This window comes from Diadema antillarum, unplaced genomic scaffold, assembly GCF_040938485.1.
Source record: "Diadema antillarum isolate AM-2024a unplaced genomic scaffold, OU_Dant_1.0 seq00000182_RagTag, whole genome shotgun sequence".
In the NCBI taxonomy this organism is placed as follows: Eukaryota; Metazoa; Echinodermata; class Echinoidea; order Diadematoida; family Diadematidae; genus Diadema; species Diadema antillarum.
This window is the reverse complement of record NW_027271249.1, coordinates 1284228-1297930: the sequence shown is the minus strand read 5'-3', so window position 1 is coordinate 1297930 and position 13703 is coordinate 1284228.

The window sequence follows — 13703 nt, the reverse complement described above, 5'->3', positions numbered from 1 at the left end:
CTGAAGATGTCCATAAAATTTATCAAATCCTATCATTCAAAACATTCAAACCAAGAACTTTTTTTGTAATAACAAGGTGGTTCTCGAACCATGGCCGGCACAAGTCTCGCCTGATTTTGCAATCAATAAAACAAGTAACCTTTTGACCCCAAGATGACCATTGACAATATCCTTATCAACTCAAATCTGATATTAACCCAACTAGGATCAATCGTTCCAAGTTAGAACAAAATTGATGCAGAAATAAAAAAATGAGAGCAAGTTCAACAAAAACTTTAACATTTTTGTAACAGACTAACAGACCTATCATTTGACCTTTGACCCCCTAGATGACATTTGACCTCATTAACTCACACCTGGTATTACCAAGGCCGGCCAAGCCCAAGGATCACTTGTTCCAAGATAGAACAAAATTGATGTAGAAAGAAAGAATTAAATGAGAGCAAGTTCAACAAAAACTTTCACATTTTTGTAACAGACCAACACTACAGACTAATATTAAAGTAACAAACAGACCAACAGACTAACACTAGTAACAGACTAGCTGCACAGACTAGCTACAGACTACACTATACAGTAGCTACACACATACTATTGCAAAAGCGACAGCGTTGCACCCACTACAAGCGGAGCACATCGGGAGAGCACACCGATTATCCAAGAAGATAATGTAATTTCTGTAGACCTGGGGGGCGTTTCATCAACGAGTTCGTCGAAGGTTTTCACCGACAAATTTGCTATCAGCCAATCAGACGCAAGGATTTACACTGACAACTGTTAAAAGCTAATGAAATCCTTGGTCTGATTGGCTGATAGCAAATTTGTCGGTGAAATCTCCGACGAACTCGTTGATGAAACGCCCCCCTGGACTAGACTACAGAGTCTAGATCTAACGTAAAGTATAGACACCTACCACAAATAGAGAAATAGTTATCATCTAAAAACTACAGTAACACTAGACTCTATGGCTATAGATCTATATGCATTGTATCACATAACATACCAGTAGATAAGGTTTCAATTGTAGTTTTGTACATTTGCACATGATATGAACTCCTCTTGCCAAACAAAATTCGCTTATAAAGAAGTATTTTGCGTGGTCCCCAGGCTCAAGGCTTCAAGTTCAAGAAGGCTTGGTCCAAGCCCAAGGCTCGTTGTAGCAGTTAGACTCTAAATTTAATGGGATGATTTAGTTTCTAACGTTAGGACCTACTAGATTCTAAGTCTAGAAAACTACCTGTAGTCTGTAGACTAGGATAGTAGGAGAAGTACTTTTGGGTGCAACGCTGTCGCACGCACTCTAGCTGCAGCTCCACATGCTCCACATGCATTAGCAGTATTGTACAGTCGACTCATGACAAACACCTGAAAAACAGGTACCGTACACTTACTCAGTTCAAAGAATCCTACGATGTCTTCTGGATTTAGTGGCAGCAACTTTCTGATTCGGCGATCTCCAGAACAAATCTTTACACTTATCGGCATGATTGTGCTGTTTAACTGCTGATAATGAGGATATTATTGAGTCGAATTTTCATTACCCGCGGCCCGAAGGCGAAGAAAACCTCATCGATAAAAAATGGCCTTGATAATGCATACTATACACATAACATATGCATGCACCGCGCACACACACAGCTAGCTAGCTAGCCATAAATGCCGGCCAGCAGCGCGATCCGAGAGCGCAGAGCGAGGTCACATGACAACTTTCGTCCAATGATTTTGCTCGAATTCTCTGACTTATGCGCATGTGCAATTTCAACACCAATTAATGACACCAAAACTCTAACATCAACCTGTAATTGAATATTTCGACACCAGTTGGTGTGATTCTTTCTGAACGGGACCTAAAATCAACACCAAGAGTGTTAATATTTTTCGATTCTGTGCTGGTGTTAGATATTTAACACCCTAGTTTTTGCAGTGTGGTGTTACTGTGGTGTAAATGTGTTAACACATTTTTTTCAAAAATCAAGTATTTCATCGGAAAATTTTTGATCGTCTTGTTTAAGTTCAAAATCAACAAAAAGGGCAGTTACTAAGAAACTCTTCAAAAAACAGATTTATATTTTGAAATGACACCCCTAGGTGTCAATTTAACATCATAAATGAGCACCGAAAATTTAACACCAGCTTGGTGTTTCATATTTAACGCCGGACTTTTTGCAGTGTAATATTTTATGTCTATTTATTTTACATTGCAAATTAAACTGGATTCGAGCAATTTTTTTTTTTTTATAAACAAAGAAAGATATAGGCATTCATGGCGCAAAAAGAAGAAACCTCTTTTTGAAATCTAAGATCCATAAGAGATCCGTTTAAATATCTGAAGTGAACGAATTTCGCCCCCAGCGTTTGGTAGCAGAAAACCAACCAATCATGAGGACCAGAGAAGCCAGTGCAAACACGATTTACACTGACGGCTTATGGCCTGAGCTGTACATATCTTAATTATTCAATACGAATCAGGCTCGTGCTAGGTTTCCCTGGGTCATGATCAATAATCTATGTCGTAGATGTCCTTTGTTCGCAGGTGTATCCGGCTTTTCAAAGCTCTATCTGTCTATAGGGACTGTCAATGCTAAATACGGAGAGAGAGTATTTGAAAAAAAAACAACAAAGACAAATCCCAATTGTTTTGTTGATGTTGTTGTTATATCATATGTACATAATGCTGTATCCTACTTCAACATTCTTTTCCAGATTAATGAAACATCAGTATTAAGCGCTATATAAGTGTTATTCATTATCACTATCATTATTACAGACACATCGTGCATCATAACAATTTCACCGACCAGTGAGTGCAGAGAGAAGTAAATGCTTCGTTATTGGTTGGTTTCTTAAGTCACGTAGCCTTCGATCTTTTCATGTTTTCTCAGTAACATAATTGTTACAGTACATGTTTGACTGAATAATAATAGTCTCAACAGCTGGTGCAAAAGCCTCCAGCCAAGCATTTTTTAACAATTGGGACAAGAAGGATTAAAATCTCGGATTGATATCTTTACTTTGCTTACGTTAAAGAAATTTCTCTCCGTTTGCCACTTTAACGTTCGTGCACATGTGCCGCGGTTGAGGAGACAATTTCTTTACTGTCAATGCAACCAGTAAGCAAACTTAAAATCGATTCTTCAAATCGAATGAGAAGGATTGACACTTGATCACTACAGTAACTCAACAATCCAAGGCAAGTTAAATCATCGTGAAGGAAAAACAGACAGTAGGTTTACCGCATTCTTCGGAGAGAAGAACACACATCATTGGCTCTGCAACACGCGTCCATGAAACGTTGATAGACTTCTGCGTGTGTAATTACAATATTATGGTCATTTCACTACAAGGTGGACTTATGCATTTACATTTATTTATTTATTCATTTCTACTCTTTTGTCAGAGTAATACACGTGTAGTCCATTCACCAATAAGTCGTGGTCTTCCTTGGGACCCTGGACGATATCAATAAACGTAGTGATGTACATAATTATAAAGGGGATGGCTAGTAACTGATCAGTTGAAATCAGTGGGAATGCTGGGAGATGATTATTCCAATCCTTTTGGGATTCACTGACTATTTCATAATACCAAAGCATCGAATTCTTTTTATACAAGATTAAACGGAAGAATTCCCCAAATTGTAGTTTTTGCAATAAAGTCGAAGAAACGATAATACATCTTTTTTGTGTGATTGTGAGAAGGTAAGCCCCATTTGGAATGATTTGTTACGCATAATACATAAAAAGAATGATTTGAAATTTATAACTTAACAGATTTCAATAAAATTTTTGGGGCTGTTATTATTAGGAAAGGATAAATTTTTGAGGATTATGTGGCATTAAAATCTTTTATCAGAAATCTGAAGGAAACAGAATATTATTTGGCGAAAGAGAGAGGAAAATTATCAACCTATTTCAAAAAATGGAAGTTTGATTTGTAGCGTGAATATGCATATTGTATAGTGTAGTACCTTTTAAATCATGAAACCACTCTTGTTACATGTATATTTACCTCGTTATATTTACCTCGTTATATTTACCATATATATTTACCCTGTTAACCTTCAAATAATTTTGTTATATTGCTGTTTGCGTCTTAGCCGACCGAGTTATCCTCAGCCAAGGGTGTTGGGAACTACATGTTGATAATTTTTTTTTTTCGCGTACAGAGTACCCAGTTGTTTGTTTATACAGCTGTAGTTGAATCTTTTTTTCCGAGATATTCGGCATTTAAAGGAATGTGGAGAAGAGGGCAAGTTCTTCCGAACCTTCGTTGTTGTATGTATGTACATTTATGTACAATCAATTTTGTTAGGATGATATGTTTACAATGTACAGTATGTAAATTATACGTTAGAGCGTTTTTTGTTTTTGTTTTTGTTTTGTTTTTTGCCTGGGAAGAAATAAATGCTCTCTTCATATCTATCTATTTTATCACAGTAGTCATACATTCAAAGTGTAAGTGAGTTTGCCCTTTTCCCCTCTCTCTGTGGTGAATTGAAATCATCTCTTATTTTTGTTGTGAACTACCGCGTATCTTCTGGTTTTTCATTTCCCCTCTCCCCTTGATGGAGGATTGAAGATCAAACATATACCTCTACTTTGCAGCCTTTTTTCTCTTTTTCTTTATTTCTTTTCTCGCAAAATTTGTTTTCTTGTTTGTATTATTTGTATAGCATAATTAGAAATGATTTATGTTTGTAAGCCAATAGTTGAAACCAATAAAACATATAAAGAAAAAAAAAAGAGTACATTATACATCTATTGTTGTGTGAAAATTATTTACTTCAGCATGGTCTCATATTCAAGTAGTGTGCAGTTTGATGTTTCCAGGTTAGCATGCATCTACAGTGACGGGGCATTAAACTGCACATCACTTGAATATGAGACCATTCCGAAGCAAATAATTTTCACACAACAATACATGTATAATGTACTCTTTAATGAATCCACAAGGATTGGAACATTCATCCCCCAGCATTCCCAATGATCAGTTACTAGCCACCCCCTTTAAGTAACAAAACGTATATGCAGAATAAAACATATAAGATACATACTGTAAATTGCAAAGTAACTTAAAACATATTTATATTAACATGCCACGACATGAGTTTATCAGAATACCGAAACATCAATTAAAGTGCTATCATGTATCTGAATGATTAGATGAATCTGAACAATTTGACGTCCAAACACCCCACGATACAGGATGCTATTTTTACTGAGTGTGGTGGAAATCTCTCAAGTGTTTGGAGAAGAAGATGATAACGTTAAAATTGAAAGCATGATCACAACGGACGCAAGACATGCACGTGCACGTTGTGTTTATTATTACAATATACTTGCATTTTTTGTAGGTTTCAGAGCTACCTAGCTACCTGATTTTTAGCCCTAGATCTGTTTTAAATACTCTGATCTTTTTGACAACTTTGTCAAGCTGATATCTTTTGTAATAGGTACACATTTCGAGGAATATTTCAATGCTTAAATCAACTACTTAGTGCTAACATTCGAAGTAATTATTTTCTGAAATTGTTTATTCTTTACAGATAACTGCATTGGAATGGAAGTTACGAACATGCCACTGTACATCGTTTGTGCGTTACTGCTCGTCTATTTAGGTAACACGTCTGATGTTGTCACACTTTTATAATTCTGCTAACTTACCCTATAAACCTAATGCTGTGTTTATTCAATAGATAAGATATACAGTTCTTATTGCCTGCAGAAATTACCATAAACAATATATGTACAAGACAATACGGTCGGATAATCCATATTCAGCTGCACTGCTATCCGTATAGTGCCATTGTCTTCCATGGTAATATTTTCTTTCCACTACATATTAAAGAAAGGCAGGAAGAGAGAGGGAGGGACAGAGAGAGAGAGAGAGAGAGAGAGAGAGAGAGAGAGAGGGAGACAGGGGAAAATCATAGACTGACAATGACTGATGATTTCATAAACGTTTTTTAAAGCGTTTGAAAAAAAAAAACACCCACGCACTTGGACTGATGTCGCGGTAGCCAACTGTATCTGGTAAATGATTCATTCTATAGTATTCAAGTTCATGTCTTTAAAATCCTACAACTTGTATATCAATACAAGTGATATCAATATAGAACAATAACGTTGAGTAATTGAGACAAGGTATTACGTGATAAATACGAAATACATGTATGTCATGCCGTGAAAGAGACAACCCTGTTCGCGGCAGCAGGCTGCAATGCGTGCAGTTACGCAGCAATGAGCCGCTAGTTATGTACCCTTTTTCTGGATGAAAATTATGGACTTTAAGGGCGGTGATTTGGATCAGTCGTCTGCCTCACGATCCTAAGGACCCCGGTTCGAACCCGAGTCTGGACTGAGCAATGCTGTGTGTAATCACACCGTCCCCTCTGGCAAGAGGCAAAACACTCTGTCCCTCGGATAGGAAATAGAATGGAGGTCCCGTGTGTGAGAGAGTCACAACTCATGCACGTAAAATATCCCGCTTCATTTATTCATCGTAAATAGCAGGGTGTTTATTGCCGGTGAAGTGGTCCCACCGCACATCCAACTTGACCCCATGGAAGACCAGCGTTGCATAGGTGAATATGGGCTATCCAGCCATCTTCTCAGATGGAAAATGAACAAACAGACAAACACAGTCATAAATTTTGAGGCCGCGATCGGGCCACCGCTAATATCGATCCCTTGGTACATTAGATATGTATGTATACATACATCATATTTATTGGATTATACCAAAGCTCGACACCGAGCCACCGATAATGGTGATGCTTTTATATTGTATTTAATTATACATAATGAAGAGTTTGTTCGCAAAAACCGATAACTCCATTTTGTTTAATTCTTTTAAATCACGGTTTTTCCTCACACTCTGTTGGCGTAGAAGGCGAATGATGAAGAGATCATAATCTGAATGTCGGCTACCTATATAATAAAAGGTTTGATATCTAGAAATCTACACAAAGAGAAAAAATTGGAATTTTGTACTTATCAATGTGTTTTGCGGCAAAAACCGATAAGTCCAATTCTCATTTTGTTGCATAAACCGATAAGTCCACTACTCGCTGTATGAAATCGATGCGTTGCAAGTCTTCTCATTTTTTTTTAGCAATGCTCATGAGGTTTTATTACACACACACATTGGTTTTGGGATAGAGATGTCCAAGACATTATTTTTTCAAATGTATTCATGGAAACTGCGTTTCCACGGTGGCTGCATATTATGGCCATAGTTTACGGAATAGATTTTGGTAGTCGAGGTACTTTCGCGTTTTTCGAGCAGTGATCGTGACATTTGGCGCTCACATTACTTGTGGTAAATGTGCAAGCCACATTCTTTCATGTCTCAAAAACTGCGTTGCCATGGTAACAGCATATAGCGACGATTGATCGGGAAAATGATAGGGACCGAAACAGTTCCTCATTTTTCAAGCAAAATGCTTACGAAGCTTGGCACACACATATAACAGTGTCGGAATGATAAGATGTGCAAGACATTTTTCGAATGTGTTTGGAACTACGTTGCCATGGTAACAAGACATTATGGTAATATGTTAACGACATATTATCATGGCAATAAATCGGGAAAATATTGTGGATCACAGAATTTCCTTGGGGTTTTTTTTTTCAAGCAAAATACGAACTTTGGTACACACACAGTGGTGTAGTGGTGAAGACACTGTTTGAATGTGTTGGGAACTGCGTTGCTATTGTAACCAAATATCATGAAAATAAAGCAGGAAAAAATATATGGATCAAACTTCTTCCGCATGTTTTGTAGCAATGCTCATGCAATTCGCCACGCATGCTGTTCTTTGGATTAATGGAACCAGGGTACCGTTTCATGAAAGTTGGCAGCGCTGACAAGTTGTCAGTCTCTGACAATAACCATAACAGACAGTGACCAGGGCATCTCAGCCAATCAAAACCAAGGATTTTGCTGAAATTGTCAGAGACTAACAACTTGTCATCGCTGACCACATTGATAAAACACCCCCCCCCCGACACCATGTTTCGAATGTATGGAAACTGCGTTGCCATAGTAACGGCATATTTCATTTCTTGCCCTCTCATTTTCGTCCCGTGTTGGACGAAAGCTGGCATCCCCTAGAAGCTTACTGTCATACACAATTATTTAGATCAGCACGCAGTAGTCGCGACACTGGCGCTGCAGCCTGCATGTTTTATAGTGAAGTCCGTTTCGTGCGTGTGGATAATATGTAGTCCTACATAATTACTGTACAGTATTTTTAACACAGCGTGGGAATGAAACCACCTGACACATATACGACATGCTGATTGAATATGGACTTAGCGGCTTTTGCAACAAAACGAAAAGTGGACTAATCGGTTTTTGCCGGAGAACACATATTTTGTTATAAACTGATAAGATCTTCAGACTGGTCACACAATTCCTAAAATCACAGTATATGTCGATTGACTTTCATGAAAAAATCGACTAATCGGATTTTGCGAACAAACTTTTCATGTAATAATAGGCCTACATTATATATATATATATATATATATATATATATATATATATATATTTATATGTGTGTGTGTGTGTGTGTGTGTGTGCGTGTGTGTGTCCGCGTGTTGGTACCAGTATAGAAAATATTAAGAAGTTATATTATTCAGACCAAATTTTCGACGAATGTATTCGTCGAAAATTTGGTCTGAATGAATAGCACTGTTGGACTGTCAAAATGCATTACCACTCTACTTCTTCATCTTGTCTGTCTGTCTGTCTGTCTGTCTGTCTCTCTCTCTCTCTCTCTATATATATATATATATACTGTATATATATATATATATATATATATATATATATATATATATGTATGTATGTATAATAAAGAAATATATAATGAAGAAATATACCGGTAATGCATTTTTGGCCAATAAAGAATGAGTTTATTCGATGAGTTTATTCGACTCGAATTTTCAGCGGCCTCCGCCTTCCTCAGGATTCCTGACAATGACGGTATCAAAACAAAGCAAAACAAAAATTGAACACATAGAGCGCGTACTCATAGACGGACTTGGTTGCTATGAGACGCGGCTTGGGGTGCACACCCTTGTTTACAGTGATGTTGCCATGTACTAGCAGGTAGACGTAAAGTGCAATGTGTAGTCATGGCACGCATAAGAAGGAGAGCATTGATATGTTTATTACGTAACAATGGCGTTGAACTAATAGCGTCATATCATTTTGTATTATCACATGCTATGGTGAAATACCGAATAACTGTACTCATCAATTTACAATAAGTTAAAAAAAAACAATAGACAAATTCGGGAATAGGTTAAAGGGCGCCCCAACAATTGAGCTGTTTCATAACCTACACTGATGGAGACTGTAATATAATCAATGCATTACCAGTTTATTTCTTCATTTCTTCGTGGAGCCAATACGGAATTCATTATATGTGACCCTGCACCACAAAACAAACAAAAAGTCGCCAGACATGAATTTTTAGTTAAGACCATATTCTGAAAGAGCAGACTTTAAGCTTTAAAATGATGTATAACTCAAATCAAATGGACTCCCCTAACCTATCTAAATATTGGAAAGAAAGCACAAATTCAGGAAAAGTGTGAACTGAGAATAGAGGCTCTGAAGTACAGTGTCTATTCAAGCGCTTAATGTTAACCAAGCAGTGCTGGCTGTGCGATGAATGAGACAAAAAACAGAAGTTAACCACCAGAGTAACAACAATGAAGGGATTATCAGATTAAACTGAAATTGAGCATGCCTCATTAACACATTCTGTCCATAATTAGTGTCAACTTTCAGAGAAGCATTATCCTTTCAAAAGTTATTAGACTTGAAAGTGAAGAGTGTGTACAACGTTTTTTTTCAGAAATGAAAAGGGGACTTTAAAGTCACACCTAATCACACTATTCTACCAGAAATAATCGAGATAAACTGCTAAAAAACACACTTTACTGCCTGTTTTATGATCCCAAATTTTAGCATAATGTAAAAGAAGTCTTGCCATTTTAGAAAATATGACAAAGTCAAGATCGGCCAGGTTGACCCATTTCACTTATTTTCAGTCCTCACGCAAAATCAGTGTGTGCGACTTTTTGTTCGTTTTGTGACTCACAGTCACATATGTAACCGTAAGTGTGTTGTTCTCTAGCTTCTGCAGTGTCCGACAGTGGGCAAGAAGGGCTTCTCTCGACGTGTTCTGACGGATACAATCTGAATTACACACTCCCAATGGTGAGAAGGAGGTGCAAAAACGGACAAATCCCGAAGGTGGAACCCTTTCCTCAGGGCATAGGCAGCCACTGCCAGAGGAGGAGGAGCAGCAGATTTAATATTCCAGCTGGCCGTCGTGTCTGTAGGGAACCGGGTATTAAGTTGTTGTTTTTTTCTCTTTTTAAAGGATGAGTGAAATTTCTTTCAGAAAATAAATCCAAGATGATGACTCTTTATTCTAATTCCACTTCATTTCATTTCATTTCATTTCATTTCATTTCATTTATTAAGTTTCCACATAAATGATACAGTGCAGTATATACAAATACCATTTGCATGGGACGAAATCAATATTGAAATCATTCTGAAGTATATTACATTCATGACGGATAAATGAAATTATGTGTGGTGGGAACCTACATGGAAGGTTCCCCCAAAGAAAGTCAAACACAGGCTGTTACACTCACACACACTCACACACACTGGAGGGATTCACCCCCTCCATCCCCCGGGAGTTACGTCCATGCCTTGTGGCCACAACATAGGTCTATTACAATTTTGGTGATACATGACTTATCATTACGTTCCCCAGTTACCCGTACAAAGTAAGATATCACAAAAAGAAGAAAGAAAATGTTTGGAAATCTTATTTCACCGACATAATTTTTGAATTTTTCTGACTTTGAATATTTTTTTTCAAGTTTCCTTGCAATGAAGTTGGCCATTTTTTATCGACTTAAATTCTAGAATCCGGAGAATTCTCAGGTGCAAACAAATTAAAAAAAGCTAGGGTTTTCCGATATTTTCCTACATGTCTTCGTGATAACCATTGCATTACATACATGTCCACATCGTATTTTTTTCTCGTTCTGTCTCTCTATCTTTCTCTCTTGCTGTCACTGGTTCTCTTTGTCTGATCTCAAGATTGCGACAACGATCCGTGTGAGAATGGATGGTGCGAAGAGACAATGACCAACTACACCTGTCATTGCCCTAATGGAACAGAAGGGGTTAATTGCACAGGTACGACCCTCTTGTTGCTACAGTGCACTCCCGTTTATATCAGGAACACAGTTAGAGGAAAATTCCGGCTACAACAAAGTGAAAAATAAGCCGCAGCATTATCCGTTCTGTGTCTTTTGTTTAATTGTTTTTTCCTTCTGCTGTACCAAATTTCGATTTAACAAAAGAAATCTGCCGGGCCCGAGGACTTCGTTATATTTACTGTGTGTATGTAATAACGGTTAGTATACAGTCACGTTTCACTCTACAGTGTTAAATGATAATTTCTTCAGTTTCTTTGTGTTGTTTAAGGCGGGGGGGGGGGGGAGGTACGGACAGAGAAATAGATACCATGTTATATCATAGCCATTTCTCTGTGGAATACGCATAGATTAGCCTTCAACTAATGAAAGTATTTCCATTAGAATTTGAAAGGATATCTACATGTCATAAGTTTGCCTTTTGACTTGTTTTGCCTTTTGTCTCTTATTCCCTTGGTTGGCATTACTTTTGTTATTCAGTTATATTTCTTATTTCTATTCATTTCACTTTGTTATATCACATGACTATACAGATATCAGTGAGTGTAACAGCAATCCGTGCCAGAACGGAGGAACGTGTCATGAAGCGATCAACATGTACTCATGTGTGTGTTTGCCGGGTTATAACGGCTCAAACTGCCAAACGGGTAGGTCTGTAGGTTGGGATCCGGATATGTGGGATTAGAGTTCATTCACAAGAGGGCACATGGTGACAGCATGCGTCACCGTCTTTCAGCATTATTTGTTCCCCATAGATAGACTCCATAATTATTAGAAATTGCAGCGGCAATTAGTTGGATTGTCAAGAATGAAGTCGAAAGAAAAATGTAGACATAAAATGTTACATATACCATCTACACAATCATATCTCGTGCCGATAGTACATTCTGCGACGTCTGTGTCACAATCAAATATCAGGGACAAAATAACGTTTGTTTTCAACATATTTTTGACTTCTTGTTTCTCGCTAAGTGTCATCCATTACCGAATAATAATAATTCTTTCATATGAGCAGTCTTAACACAAAAGATAGGAAGTAACTAACCCTTTGTAGTGTATAACTCCTCATAATAAAATCAGCATAAAGAGTAACCAAAATATTTATGCTTGTTCCACATGAAAATAGTCGAGTAAAGGGTGAAATGACGTAATGGGTACCATTAATACATTTGCTGCCTATGACGTATAGGGCCTTTTCATCAAGTTGCTCATATTTCTCTCTCTCTCTCTCCTGTCTTTCTATCATATAAATGTATACATAGACTACATACAGAGAGAAAGAGAAAAAAAGAAAGAAAAAGAAAGTTTCGGTTTTATATCCATTGTTTCTTAGGAGTGCTAATTAACCACTCATCCAATGACAATGGCATCCTTTCTTTCAATCCGGAAGAATGCAGACAATTTGTGTATAATGATGTATGAATCAAATAATTCTGTCTTTTGACATGATAATTGTGTGCTTTTGCGCTGGCTCATATTCTCTTATTGTTATTTCATTTCTGTTAAGAATTTTGTTATTCAATTTTACAGATATTGATGAGTGTGACAGCAATCCGTGTCAGAACGGAGGAACGTGTCAGGACGCCGTCAACATGTTCTCTTGTCTTTGTTTGCCGGGTTACAATGGGTCGAACTGCCAAACAGGTAGGGTTGGATTCAAGAAATAACGTTATTTCACAAGACAACTAAATAACTATAATACTTTTGCATCTATCTAGAGACTATACGTTCATGGGTTACAGAAAAAAAAAAACATTTATAGGCAGATTCAACAGTTACAGGAATGATCAGTACTAACGTAAGGACTCAAATAAAAACTATAAAAACATAATAACATTGTATTACATATATGTATACCTTCTAGATATAATACGCGGATGTCGTGTCAAAACTACATCATTCTACAGCGTCAGTTCTAACTCCTAACTGAAAAGATGGTATTCATGTCCATTGTTCAAAGTCATTGTAAACACATACTAATATCTCACATACACAATCATTGGTTCCTGTGTAAAGTTCAAATTTTGTACAGAGGATTAAAATTTAACCAAAATATGGAGCCTAGCTTTAACATTAGTCATGAATTTGATGAAACTGATTTATATGCTTTCATATTCAAATCACCTCCAACAACATTGTACATTTTTCAGCTATTACCCATATCAATGGCAGTGTTCTCTGATATATAGTTTTTGAAAAGTGGAAAATGTTTTTGTAACACCTAGTACATAAGACAACGAATAATTAATTTGTGAACTACAAACAGATATAAAACGAAATCAAAGGAATCAATGCCAACCGACATGAGATCAAATTAGGAAGAAAAAAGTGAAACTACAACACGTGCCATTGTAGGCACAAGCAAACTGGACTCCATGATGTAAGAGTTGTTGTTGTTGTTGTTGTTCATTTTCCATCTGTGAAGATGGCTGGATAGCCCATATT